Genomic DNA, 14,835 nt, shown 5'->3' on the forward strand with positions numbered 1-14,835 from the left:
AACACTAAAAAGGAACAGACACTGGCCCATATCATTCTCTGTGGGCTTCTTGATGGGAGGACAGCATCAACAGGTTAGGCTTTCATAGGAAGAGAGACCTGACACCTCTCCCGTCCAAGACTTCTGTCCTGGGTTGGACTGGATGACCCCAGCAGTTGTGGTGTGTAAGTTTGGTCCTTGATTTTGAAGCTGTATCACAGGTTATGAAGACAGCAGAAGGTGGGGAAACAAAAAATTATTCTTCTGTTTCACACCACTCAGCTATAGATCACAGAAACACTCCAAAGTGGCTTCAGTGAGTTAGGAGGGCATGGTGTGGTAGCTCACACCTGCAATGCCAGCATTTTGGGAGGCAGGAGGAACCCTGGAGCCCAGAAGTATGAGTCCAGCCTGGGCAGCATGGTGAGACCCTGTCTTAAAAGAAAAAAAAAAAAAAGAGGCTTCATTTTTCCTTATATAAGCAGCCTTGGGAGGAGGGCAGTCAGGTGCAGAAGTGAAGGTTCCACTGAGTCAGCAGACACCCCCTTTCCTTCTATCCTTCCATGTAGCCATTCTTACCAAGCACTTGTTGGCTCCTCCATCTGAGCTCCAGGAAGGAGAAAGTGGGGCCGGTGAGAGTGCATGTGCCACCGTAGACCACCTCTTTAAAGTTTCCTCCAAAGCCCCATCCACTTGCTTTCTCCTACATCTCATTGGCTGGGACTGCATCATATGACTGTCCTCAGGCACAGCAGACAGCATTTTTTGGGTGAGGGTATTGTGCTTTGAATAAAGTGAGTGTTCTGTTAGCAAGGAAGTACGCTTTGTACGAAGGCTATTAGAAATGTCAGCCATATGTCTTTTAAAAGATAAGATTAAGTAAACTGTGTTATGATTATGTGGTGGAAATCTGTGTAGCCATTAAGAATCATGTTCTTGATTAATATTTAAGGATATGGAAGCAAGCTCCCTAGACTGAGGGGTGGGTAGCAAGACCCTAAACCACATATAATTGTCACAATTTCCTTAAAAATATCTATACGTAGACAGCACTGATTATGGACAATTTTTATTGTCTTCATACTTTTTCTGTTTTCAAGATTTTTGACAATAGGCACTTAGGCTTTTATGATCAGAAAAGAATGGGCAAACTTGAAGTGTAAGGAGTAGAGAACCTGGTAATTACTACCTCGTATATGAACTATACTTGATGGAAAAAATAAAATGAGTAATAAAAGGGAAAATCTATAAACACATAGCGATAATGGAATGATGACGAGTAGCTGAGGTGGTACGGATTCATCGAGAACAAATCTCATCATACTAATAAGATAAAATGAAAGAACCTTATGTGAATTCTCACTGAAGAGAGAAGTCGTGCAAATGCAAATTTATATTCTGGGGCCTCTAAATGTGCAGCAGAAACATTTGCCATTTTCTCCAAGCGTGCTTTTTGAAGTCACTCAGAGGCATTCTTTTCCCTTCATTCTTGCATTGGAAACATTGGGGCATGTTGAGCTTTGCAGCTGTTTATTAAACATCTGTTGTTAGTTGTAAATACTGGTTGCTGTGAGGGAATATAAAAAGAACAGAAGAAATGAGCCCAGTCTATGATCTTTTGGAAGGATGTGAAAAATACGCCCATTGAAGGTTAACAGGGTTCAAGGTGGTCCATGGTGAGCACCAGAGAGTGGAACAGGAAGTAAATGCTCTGGGCCTTCGAGATGGTCCATGGTGAGCACCAGAGAGTGGAACAGGAAGTAAATACTCTGGGCCTTCGAGATGGTCCATGGTGAGCACCAGAGAGTGGAACAGGAAGTAAATACTCTGGGCCTTCGAGATGGTCCATGGTGAGCACCAGAGAGTGGAACAGGAAGTAAATACTCTGGGCCTTCGAGGTGGTCCATGGTGAGCACCAGAGAGTGGAACAGGAAGTAAATACTCTGGGCCTTCGAGGTGGTCCATGGTGAGCACCAGAGAGTGGAACAGGAAGTAAATACTCTGGGCCTTCGAGGTGGTCCATGGTGAGCACCAGAGAGTGGAACAGGAAGTAAATACTCTGGGCCTTCGAGGTGGTCCATGGTGAGCACCAGAGAGTGGAACAGGAAGTAAATACTCTGGGCCTTTGAGGTGGTCCATGGTGAGCACCAGAGAGTGGAACAGGAAGTAAATACTCTGGGCCTTCGAGGGTAAGGAATTCCTGGGCTGAATGATGGAGAAGCTCTAAGGAGAGGGTTAGGCTGAACGTGGAAAGATAAATGGATAGAGGCAGAGGAAGAGGACCCCGGGCTATTGTGGGAGTTTGGGACTCTGGTCGGGAGCCAGTGAGCAGGCCATTCTGCCTAAAGAGAGGATCTTGGGTAGGGCCAAAAATTGGAATCCCATTTGTTTCCATCTTTGGGAAGTCTATAGTTTCGCCCATCCCCCGGCCCATGCCCCTCCACCCCCACCCCGCCCCGTCTTTTGAAAGACGAGTAGGTGAGTGTGAATATACTCGGCTGGGCAAGTGCCCCATGCCTGTAATCTGAGCACTCTGGGAGGCCGAGGCGGGCGGGTCACTTGAGGTCAGGAGTTTGAGATGAGCCTGGCCAACATAGTGAAACCCCTTCTCTACTAAAAATACGAAAAATTGGCCAGGCATGGTGGTGTGTGCCTGTAGTCTCAGGTACTCGGGAGGCTGAGGCATGAGAGTTGCTTGAACCTGGGAGATGGAGGTTGCAGTGAGCCGAGATCTCCCCACTGCACTCCAGCCTGGGTGACACAGTGAGGCTCCGTCTCAAAAAAAGCAAGAAACAAATACATGAAAACTCCTGTTTTTCTCGTAATCTGCTAAGCAAATTGAGAACCTAGAGAGTGCTTTCACATGTTGAATTCTGACTAAAAAGAAAGCCTTAAAGATGGAAATAATATGTTGATTTGGGGGCTATTTGTATTGGAGGGGAACTGCAAGTGCTGATAGAAGCTCTGTTTTCATTGAACATTTTCCTTAATATGGAAACAATAAATAGTAAATGAAATTTATATATGATCTGAAGTATGCATAATACGTATAATTGCAAACTGCTTAAGAATACAAAATTATATAATTGGACTGAGGGTTATTTTATTTTCAATTTGTAATTCCTTAAAAATTTTTAAAATTTTGGCCAGGTGTGGTGGCTCATACCTGTAATCCTAGCATTTTGGGAGGCTGAGGCTGGTGGATCACATGAGGTCAGGAGTTCAAAACCACCCTGGCCAACATGGTGAAACCCCGTCTCTATTAAAAATTAAAAAAAAAAAAAAAAAAAAAAAAAAAAAAAAAAGCCTGGTATGGTGGTTCACACCTGTAATCCCAGTACTTTGGGAGGCCGAGGTGGGTGGATCACAAGGTTAGGGGATTGAGACTATTCTGGCCAACATGGTAAAACCCCGTCTCTACTAAAAATACAAAAATTAGCTGGGCATGGTGGCGCGTGCCTGTAATCCCAGCTACTTGGGAGACTGAGGCAGGAGAATTGCTTGAACCAGTGAGTTGGAGGTTGCAGTGAGCCAAGATCATGCCATTGCACTCCAGCCTGGCAACAGGGTGAGACTCTGTCTAAAAAAAAAAAAAAATTAGCCGGGCATAGTGGCTACTTGGGAGGCTGAGGCAGGAGAATCACTTGAACCCTGGAGGTGGAGGTTGCAGTGAGCCGAGATTGCGCCATTGCACTCCAGCCTGGGTGTCAAGAGCAAAACTCCGTCTCAAAAATAAATAAAAAAAATGTTGATATAATTTCAGACTTACAGAAAAGTAATGTACTTTACATAGTAAGAAAATTTTCTCACCTGCATTCCCCAAATATTAGTATTTTACCACATTTCCTTTTTTGACTTCTCTCTGGCATTCACACTCTTAGTCTCTCCATAAATGTGGAGAATAAATAGAAATAATACACATTGCTATTTTTTTTGGAACCATTTCAGAATAAATTTCAGACATGGTGCCCCTTGACATCAAAATAAGTTAGTGTCTGTTTCCTAAAAACAAAGATATTTTACATAACCACAGAACAATCATCAAAATCAGAGAATTAACATTGCTATAAAACTATTAGGTTATTATAGTTCTTATTCAGATTTTCCTAATAATATCCTTTGTATGAAAAGAATATCTTAGATCACAAGGTATATTCAGCTGTCCTCTTTCATATTCCTTACCTTTTTTTTTTTTTTTTTTTTTGAGACGGAGTCTGGCTCCTTCACCCAGACTGGAGTGCAGTGGCACGATCTTGGCTCACTGCAAGCTCCGCCTCCTGGGTTCACACCATTCTCCTGCCTCAGCCTCCCAAGTAGCTGGGACTACAGGCACCCGCCACCACTGCCACCACTCCCAGCTAATTTTTTGTAGTTTTAGTAGAGACAGCGTTTTACCGTGTTAGTGAGAATGGTCTCGATCTCCTGACCCCGTGATCCGCCCGCCTCGGCCTCCCAAAGTGCTGGGATTACAGGCGTGAGCCACCGCACCCGGCCATTTTTCTTTTTTTTCCGTTTTTTTTTTTTTTTTTTTTAAAGACAGGGTCTGGCCGTGTAGCTCTGTCACCCAGGCTGGAGTGCAATGGCAAGATCTTGGCTCACTGCAACCTCCGCCTCCTGGGCTTAAGTGATCCTCCCACCTCAGCCTCCTGAGTACCTGGGACTACAGGCATGCATCACCACATCCGGCTAGTTTTCATATTTTTTTTAGAGATGGTGTCTCACCATGTTGTCCAGGCTGGTGTTGAACTCCTGGGCTCAAGCAGTCTGCCTGCTTTGGCCTCCCAAAGTGCTGGGATTACATCTCACCTGGCCCGTATTCTTTAATCTAGCATTGTTCCTCAGTCTTGCCCTTTTCTTTTGTGACCTTGACATATTCAAAGAGTGTAGGTCAGTTATTTTGTCAAGTATCTTTCAACTGGGATGTGTGGTGTTTCCTTATGATTAGAATCAGGCTGTGTATTTTGGTAGAAATGCCAAAAAAGAAAGTGTGTTCTTCCTCGTGTATTGTTTCATGAGATACATGATATTGATTTGTCTCTTTATTGCAGGCATCAGCTTCGGTCAGTTAGTTATGGTGGTTCCTTCTAGGGTTATCCATTCTCAAGTTTCTGTTTTTCCCTTTGTGATTAATGAGAATCTAGTGAGGAGATACTTGGAGATGATTTAATAAGGAATTGAATTGTTTAAATGAGATTATTTTGAAAAAATAGCTAATAAAAATCAATAGGGAGAAATATTTGGCAAATGAAAGTGGTGGTCATTAAGGATTATTTTTAGCCTGTACTCTCCTTCCCAGTTTTCCAGATGATTAGGAAATTCAGCAGGCCAGAACTTCAAAAAGACTAGGAAGAATTTTCCAAAATGTCACTGATCACTGTTGGTGTAAATGAGGGACGGTGGCTTTGGGAAGTGGGCAAAGAAACTATTATAGAATAAGAAGGAAGATCTTGTGTTACCTTGGCCAGGGCCTGAGTAACAGGGTCTTAGGAATGTGAAAGTTGTTATTATGATAAATTGTAACTTATTTCTAACTCCTAAATAAAACAAAAACAAAACACTTTTAGCTCTCATCAGTGTGTTCAGCCATAACTGAGCCTCTGGTTGGCGAGGGCTCTGGCTGGCTGGTCCTTGATGGATGATGGCAGAGGGGTTGGTAACTGTGCAAGAGCGGACGGAAGGGAAGGTGAGGGCTCCGGGGCCAAGCTCGCTGTTTCGCATTTCTAGTGTCCCCCATATTTTTTAAATGTAAGACCTGGAAATAGCATTTGATGAATTTTCCATTTTCTCTACTAAAACTATTAAAAATTTGAAGTCCTTCCTGCCTTCCTTTCCATCCCCTGTCCCTTATCTGAAGGAAATGAATGAGAAGGCAGATGTTTGCCCTGGGATGGCTCAGAAAGCATAGTCTCATCTTCACCTTTCACCCTTTTTCTGTTATTTGGGTTTTGGAAATACAGCCTTCTGATTTTTCTTCCTCTTGTGTCAAATCATCGTCAGCTTTTTCTCCTGTCCATTCTTAGAATTCCTGCCAAGCCCCACTCTTCCTTTCCTGAGGTAATTATTCCTGCTTTCATCTCCAAAGCTGTACGTACAATAGAGTCGCACGACTCCTGAGGTGAACAGAGGGCTATTGAGCCCTTGAGCCTGGAGAAGCAATCAAGGTGGAGGTGCAGAAGGTGACCAAGAGGCTCTGTGTGCCTGAGGAATCTCGCTGTCTAACAGGAGAAGATTCCTAAGAAGCCTGTTGATGTGGACACTGAAAACTGAAGATCTCCCAGTGTGTAAAGGTCATGGGATGTAGTTGTAGCCAAAGATAGAGCGCGAACAGGTGGAGGGGGAGAAGCAAGAGCCGATGGGCGCTAAGGACTTTCCCCTCTGGGGAGTGCGGAGCCCTGAGATTTGGGGGACCTGATAAAGTCACGTGATCTCTCCTTGTTTTAGAGGGTAAGACTGGCTCCCTGGTGGAAGATGGAAGAATGTGAAGGAAAGCTTACATAAGGTGAAAGATGCCAGAGGGTCTAGGTTAGATTGAGACACTTAATGCTGTGTTTAGGTGATTCCACCTGGGAGAAATGGGAAAGAGAGCAGGTAGGGATGATCTGAGGATGTGACCTTGGGCCTTGGTTGGGTGCTGATTCTCCAAGTGGGAGAGAACAAGATGAGGGGCAGGAATGGGTAAGAGGGGAGGGTGAAAATGATGTTATCATCAAAACCACACATACCTCCCTCATTCCCCACTTTTCTAAATGAATATAGCAGAGAATCTGTACTGCTGACTTTTGCACACAATTATATTTATGTATTGTTTATGTTTCTCATTCCAGAAAGATTGGATAGCCTCATTTGGCTGATTATTTAATGTTTGCTTACTATTCATCCCTAAAATTGTAAACCTCTTGGGGCAGGGGTCATGTCTTACATTACTTCTGTCCAGAATCTATCCCATTGATCAGTGGCTCAGTCAGTTCCATGCTTCCTTGGGTGCCATCTTGCCAGAGCCCCGTGGGTTCCTTGGCAGACTCTGTGCGGCTCTTGCTATTGTCACCATTTTTTTGCCTCCACAAACACCCTTTTCAGTGATTGGTGAGAACTTTCCAGAAAAACCGACTCAACTGGTTGGTGCAGTGACCAGAGGTATCATTAGAAGAGGAAAGCTGCCACCTTAAGAAAATAGTGCCTGGGCACACACAAGCATCCCTTTTTTTTTTTTTTCTGTCAAAGAGTCTACTCTGTGGGTTCGCTACTTTTCGCCTTGGCTAGAAACTTGACAGGAAATGACTACAAGAGCAAAAATAGATGATCCAATCAAAATAAATGTGGATTACATGTTTAAACTGGTGTCAACAATAAATGGAAGAAGAGTTTGCTCCTGGGCGGTAGTACTCCATGAGGGTACTAACGCGTGGGATTGCGATGTTGCTTCTTTCGGTCTTAGATTTTGGCATGTTTTGTCTTCTGAAAGGCGTTCCACGTGTCCTGCCATCTTCCAGATAGAAGAGGACCCGCTTAAAAAAGAGTTCTCATCTTCCTACTCAGGATTAGACAGAGTGCACTTCTCCATTGCATCAAGTGCACATTTCCAGAGCTGTGCTCTGTGAGTGATGCTGTTAGTGCAGTTTTTTCTTCTAAAGTTTGTGTAACCACTCAGAGCAATCACATAATATGCTACACTGACATTATTGACACCTGGTGGAGTAGAATTAATGCTGAGCTTCTCCCAGCAGAGTCACAGATGACAGCTTCCTGTGGGGTTGAGGATGCCACCTGGACAGTCTCGTGCTGGCTCAGTGAGACTTGACACTGGACCCACCAGATCATCTTTTGTTCAGCCCATGGTGGGAAACACTCATGCCAATGAGATGCATTCTTTCTAAACAGTTCCCTCTCCAAAATAAGAAAAGCAATACAGACAAGAATAATGACTGTATTTTGCAGAACTTCTAGAAAGATGATAATTTAGGGAATCTGGATATTTCCTGCTTATCCCATTGTTTCCAGGTCATTCTCTGGCTTCAGTTAAGCTGGAACTGCAGGTTGGTGGGTTTGTGCCTGTGTGGATGGTGAATGGGTGGGGTTGTTGGTGGTGGGGTTGGTTCATGTCACTTCTGTGCATGCACCGAAGATGTTCAAAGAGGTGACATTGCTTTGAAGAACCTCTGGGATAGAGTGAAAGGGGCTTGTAAATGTCCTTGGACATTCTGCTTAGACCCAGTGCCCATCTCATTTCCTTTTCCATCTCCTTAACTCAGAGGGACTCTCTTATGCTTCTTTTTCTTTCTCACTCAGTGAAGACTGGGGGCTTTCAGATCAGACCTGGTTGCAGGAGCTTTTTAAGTGACATAGGAGTTTAGATCCCAACTTTTCTGAGCTTTACGACCTTGGTCAAGTTATATAACCTGAGGATTTCTCACATTTTCAGATAACCTAATGAAAAAAATGATCCCTCACCCCAGAAGAATGCTCATGAATGCACATGCACAAAAAGCGTCCACATGTTTGTTTCAGGGGCTCCCAACTGCACCCTTCTTGAGCCTCAATTCTTTTACCTATAAAAGGGGATGCAAATGCACCCTCAGGGGTCTACCTCATTAATCTTTGTTTGACAGTTAAATGAGGGAATGTACATAGAGTGTCACCATACTTAGTGTGGAGCCTGGCACATAGTGGGTGCAACCTTCTTTCTTTCTGACCCTTCCTCTCTGGCTACTGTTTTCACTCTCTCTCTCTCTCTCTCTCTCTGTACATCTGCCAAGGGAGAAAAGTTAGTCTTATTTCATTTTAGGATCATTTGTTAGGACACAGCCCTGCCAGATTTTCATTTCATCTGTCCACAGTGATTTCTTTGTTCCTTTTTTTCCTCCTTCCAATTTGGGCATCTCACGACTGCATCACATTATCTTTCTGGGCTGCAGCCTCGGTACACCCATTTCCTCTGTGTGGGAGGAGTATGTTGAGCTCAGATAAGCCCCGGGTCTCCCTCTCCCACTTAGGGCTGTCCCAGTGGTATGTGGAATCTTCAGCATGGCGTTTCCTCCACTGTGTAGGGCAAGGGGAGCCCTACTGCAGAGTTCATGCCTGAAAGGAGCATGAGTGGCGTAACCATGACCTCAGCCTGTGGGGCACACAGCAGCACAGAGGGCTCCTCTGCAGATACGGAAGCCTTGGTCAGCAGCAGAATTGGGAAGAACCAGGCCTGATGGTGGAAGCCCTCATTTGTGATGAGTTGGAGGTGACCCTGACCACCTCCAAACCACAACCTTAGGCAGTCACAGGTAGTGGGAGGTACGCTCCATCTCAGTAGCAAAAACTGGGCTTCTCTTTCTGTTTCCTATACCTGCTCCCATAGCCTGTGACAGTGTACTCCTTGTCAGTGTGCCCTTGGGTTGGCGCATTGGGTGGGGAAAAGATCCAAATTCATTCTCAGAGCTCACCAGAGAGCGAGCCAAGTACTGCTGTTAACAAGGGGCTGTCACAGCCTAAATGCCTGATATAGTCCAGCACAGGGCTGCCATGAAGGTGAAGACAGATCCCAGCACTCACAGCCCAACTTGGGGCTGAACGGGCTTGTGTGTATAGTGAGGGTTCCGCTGGGCTGGTGGATGGTACCTTGGAGGGATCTTAGCCACAAGCCCTTTACCCATTGATGTCTTCACCTTCTGACCTTACCTGGTTCTCAACTGAGTCCTCAGTCTTGTGCCCTGCCTAGGCGTATGGAAGTCATCCGTAAATACTTGTTGGTGAGACTCCTTCGAGTCACATATTCATCTTAAGAAAGTGAAAGCTTCTCTCTCAGGTTCTTAAGTTAATGTTTCATCTTCTATTTAAAATAATTCATTAGGGTGGTTCAGCCAGCTGTCACTATCCCGACAGTAGGCAGGAATGTAAAATCCACTTTTTAAAATAGCCTCATTGGTAGAGGAATATTGGCCTCACCTAACACCCACCTGGGCTCTGCTGGCTGGAAATGCACTGGCCCACATCTTTATTTGCGTCCTCCAGGATTCCAGGACAGTCTGTCATTTTTCAGGTGGCATCATCATGACTCATAAATTGAGCAACACTTCCGTTAGATTGCCCTAGGCATCATCTTCAAAACTCTACCATCTGGATGTTTCCAAATACTCTGCCATGTAGATGATTGATGGCTTTCATTCTTGGCTGGATTCTGAGATAGGCCATAGCTGTTGGGATTGGAATTGGTGGTCCTGATGTGCCACTGTGTGATCAACTGATCGATAACATTGGTGGCCATGCAGTGAGGCCCAGGAGTGTGGGCCACCTGAGAGGTCAACTGCTGCTCTGTCAACAGTATTTGGTGCTTCATTCACAAGTGTAGAGAAAGATTTCAAAGCTTTATGTGTGTGTCTATTGATACACGACAGTCTGTTGCCCAGATACAATGCTTAAACTGTTTGGGTGGCCTGGGAATACTTTCATATCTTCCTAAGAAGGGGGATGAACGCCCGCTCAAGCTTCCTACAAAGACAAGAGAGCGCAATGCTCTGAGTTGCTGCTGAATGATTGATGTGGTCTTGTTTGTACATGTGCTTCTATGTTTTCTGATGTGTATTTAATGAAGCTTCCCATGTGCCAGGTATCTTCAAAACCCTAGAGACATGGTGGTCAATGTGGGTAACCAGGCCCCAGGTCTTGTGCAGCTTACATCAAGAAGGGTTTCTGAGGAGTAAATAAAAAGAAAAATACAAGGGTCAGGTAAAGAATTAAAATCAAATATAAGATGGGTGACTAGGGGTTGATGGGGTACCTGTTGTAGAGGGATAGTCAAGAAAGGAAGATTTTTAAAAAAATAAACCTTCTGTGTTCCTGTGTTGGATAATTTCAAACATATCCATAAGTAGACCAGGAACCAGCAGACCCCATGAACCCGTCATCCATCCTTGGCAGATACCCACTCACAGCCAGTCCTGTTCCATCCATACATACCCCTCACTCCCTGCTTCCCTGTACTCAATTACTTTCAAACAAATCCCGGTTATATCATTTCATCCATATTTGTCTCTCTATCTCTCTCCCTCTCCCTCTCCCTCTCTCCCCCCCTCTCTCTCGGCGGTCTCACTCTGTCACCCAGGTTGGAGTGCAGTAGCGTGATCATTTACAGTCTTGATCTCCCAGGCTCAAGCTATCCTCCTGCCTCAGTCTCCTGAATAGCTGGGCCTGCAGTCACGCACCACCATGCCTGGCTAATTTTTTTTTATTTTTAGTGGAAATGAGGTTTTGCCGTGTCGTCCAAGTTGGTCTTGAATTCCTGAGCTCAAGCAATCCTCCCACTCCGACCTCCCAAAGGACTGGGATTACAGGTGTGAGTCACCATGCCTGACCTGTATCTCTCTTTTCTAACAAGACTACAATATCATTATCAGACCCCTAAAAATTATAAACTCATGGAATCATCATATATTGGGTTCGTATTCAGAATTCCCCAATACATGGATTATTTTTATTTATTTTAATTTTGATTTTTGTAGAGGCAGGTTCTTGCTTTGTTGCCCAGGCTGGTCTCAAACACCTGGGCCTAAGTGATCCTCCACCTTGGCCTCCCAAAGTGCTGGGATTACAGGTGTGAGCTGTCATACCCAGCCTAATACATGGGGTTTTTGGTAGTTGGTTTGTTTAAATCCGGATGCCAACATGCTGTTCACGTTACATGAATTGATATGTCTCTAAAGTCTCTTTACCTGTGTGTTCCTCTTCTAACCTGTTTTTTTCCTTCCTTGCAATTTTGGTTGAAGAAACTGAGTCATGTATCCTGTAGAATCCCTGCAGTCTGGATTTGAATGTTCTGATGATTATAGCCCCACAGTGTTGTATAACATGTTCTTCTTTCCCCCTGTGTTTTCTGTGAACTGATAGTTACATCTAGACACTTGATCTGATTTAGGAGCAGTTTTACTTTTTCTCCATGGCTTCTTCATATGTGTTAGTCAGTGAGTCTGATCAGGAGATACATGATGTCTCACTGATTCTTTTGTGATGTTGGTAGCCATTGATGATCATTGCCCAAATCTCCCATTTTATTTGGAGCTGGCAAAGTGGTGATAGTCTCATTCTATTATTTCTTCACTTATTAGCTGGGCTACTCTTTGTCAAGGGAAAGCTTTCCTCATTAAATATTTGTTTATCCTGTATACTGTAAAGGCTGGTTAAATGCTAGATCTTTAAGGTGGTGACATTTAGCCTGTGACCTGACTTGACCTTGAAGAAGGCAGGAACATGGCAGGCTTAGGGCCTGGTTGGTACAAAGGCCCTGGGGCAGAAGGTAGGCCAGTGCAATTGGCATGTCCTAGGGAGGGCTCAGGTGAGTGGCACCTACCACCAGACCCACCTTTGTAAGCAGGGTCCTGAGTTTGGGGTTTCAGTGCTATGGGAAACGCTTGGAGGTATTAAACAGTGGCCTAACATGATGGATTTCCCTTGAAGTTGCATGGTATACAATGTGTTCCTCCCCACAGAGCATGTGGTCTCAGCGAGCAGAGGACACAAACAATGAAACAGAAAATTCCACTTCTATCTATTCTTTTTTTTTCCCCCCCACAAGATAGAGTCCTTCTCTGTTGCCCAGGCTAGAGTATAGTGGCACGATCTTGACTCACTGCAGCCTCTGCCTCCTGGGTTCAAGCAATTCTCGTGCCTCAGCCTCCCTAGTAGTTGGGATTACAAGCTTGTGCCACCACACCTGGCTAATTTTTGTATTTTTAGTAGAGGCAGGGTTTTACCGTGTTGGCCAGGTTGGTCTTGAACTCCTGACCTTAAGTGATCCGCCTACCTCTGCCTCCCAAAGTGCTGGGATTACAGGCATGAGCCACCATGCCTAGCAAGTTCTATCTATTCTTGTGCAAATTTTAAAAATATGTGGACCTTCAGGTTAGGCTTTCTGGTTCTTGCATCTTTTGCATCTTGGTAATTCCACATTTTCAGATAGAATTTATCTCTGATGTATTTTCCCTTCCTGGACTCTGGTTTTCCAGGAAGCATTTGGGGCTTCCTTGGGGGTGTTAGGTTGTTCTCTTGCTCTGCTAAGCTTGAAATTACCCAGGTAAAAAGATTCACTGGTGTCATGAAATGTGCATGTGAATGGGGAAACAGTCTCTTTTTCTAGACTCTGAGGAGTAACCTACCTCCCAGTGAGGGCTTGTCCTTGTGTCTGGGGCTACACCCAAAACAGGATGGCCGGCCGGCTCCGGAGTGGCTTCTCCAGCCTGGGGGTTGGGTTCACACTGCATTATTACTGATGTGAGATTTCCACCCAGTGCTTACAGGGAAGATCTGATACCCTTTTATCTTTGTTAATATTCTTGACATAGAGATTTAAATATGCAAAATGAGGACATGCCATATGGCAGTGTGTGACAAGACAGCCCAGTGGCTGTAGGCGACAGTCGATACCAAGCACTTCCAGAAGGGTGATGTAGACACAGCACAGAGCACACAGGTGTCTGCCAGGTGGATGGCAGGTTAGGGAGTATTTGGATGGGAGAGGGAAGGTGCGTGAGAAAAGCATCTGCTGGCCCGTTGCTGTTGGCCAGGTAAGAGAAGATGAAGAAAAGTGGTGGTAAGTGGTGTCTGTAACTTGGGAAAACCCTGAGAGGCTGTAAAGTCAACTTTGTGCACACAAAAAATAAATGCATGATTTTTAACTGTCAGACCAGGGATGAATTTTTGAGAGCTGTCAGAGGAACAGCCACGCTTGCGCAAAGATCGAGAAAGGACGGACGACTGAGCGTTTAGCCAGCCCGGGCCCTGAGGTGATGTGTTCCGTTGGGGCGGTCCACAGGGTGGCATCTCCAAAGAAGACTTAAAAGTTTGTAAATTTTGGCTGGGCGTGGTGGCTCACCCTTGTAATCCTAGCACCTTGGGAGGCTGAGACGGGTGGATCACTTAAAGTCAGGAGTTCAAGGCCAGCATGGCAACATGGTGAAACCCTATCTCTACTAAAAATACAAAATTCGCCAGGCGTGGTGGTACACACCTGTAGTCCCCGCTCCTCGGGAGGCTGAGGCAGGAGAATCACTTGAACCCGGGAGGCAGAGGTTGCAGTGAGCTGAGATCGTGCCATTGTACTCCAGCCTGGGCAACAAGAGTGAGTGAGACTCTGTCTCAAAAAGTAAAAAGTTTGTAAGTTTGGAAGGTGGTTTGGAGGGACACGTTTGATATTTGTTAAACACTGAAAGGAAAGAGGGGGGAAGTGGGCAAGTTTTTAAGAATTGTTGAGTGTGTGGATTTGGAACTTCCTGGGGGAAAACAGAGCCATTCCATCGAGGCCTGATAAAACAGGAAGCGGGTGTCTGTGGCACCATCCCAGAACCACCTCTGCAGGGGGACCAGCTGGAGGGGGCTCTGTGTTTTCCTTCCTGACCTAAACAGAAAGCCGATCTTCTAGATGGGAATCTGGATCTGTTAAAATATAATCGGTGACAAGACCAGCATTATTTATTTAAGCTGAGGGAGTGTTGTACTTCCCAGCCGGGCTAGGAGCTGCAAACGTCCACCACGTCAAGGGGCATGGAAATAAGAACTCACCACCCCCTGAGAGATGCCCTCATCATGTCCTTATAAGCTTCTCTTCTCCTTGTTTTCATTGTTATTTATCCTCCATTTCTGTAAACTAGCGTGTCTTATGGCCTGGAGGCTTCTGTCGTGACACCTTGGAGCGGAGTCCTGTTTCTGTAAACTCTCCTGAGGTCAGAGATATGAAAACGGAGTGGCCGGATTGTGTTCTTAAGGCCATTACCAGAAGTGACCACAACCCAACTGTTCATTTCCTCTAACCCATGTCCTGCCGCATTCTCCCCTCACTGGGCAACTCCTTGTAGACTAAAGGATGGTCTCAGGAAAGCT

The 14,835-nt window shown here is 45.1% G+C and overlaps 1 protein-coding gene and 1 long non-coding RNA gene across 5 annotated transcripts in view; one reads left to right on the forward strand and one right to left on the reverse strand.

Annotated features, from left to right (window-relative positions):
- ZFHX3 (zinc finger homeobox 3) overlaps positions 1-14,835 on the forward strand; it is a 1,113,461-nt gene that overhangs the window by 1,022,407 nt on the left and 76,219 nt on the right. The window lies entirely within an intron of this gene.
- Positions 7,416-14,835, reverse strand: part of LOC144337688 (uncharacterized) — a 204,934-nt gene continuing 197,514 nt past the window's right edge. Inside the window, exon 4 of the long non-coding RNA XR_013411116.1 lies at positions 7,416-10,656. This is a non-coding gene — a long non-coding RNA (uncharacterized LOC144337688). The remainder of the gene's footprint in view (positions 10,657-14,835) is intronic.

This window comes from Macaca mulatta, chromosome 20, assembly GCF_049350105.2.
Source record: "Macaca mulatta isolate MMU2019108-1 chromosome 20, T2T-MMU8v2.0, whole genome shotgun sequence".
In the NCBI taxonomy this organism is placed as follows: Eukaryota; Metazoa; Chordata; class Mammalia; order Primates; family Cercopithecidae; genus Macaca; species Macaca mulatta.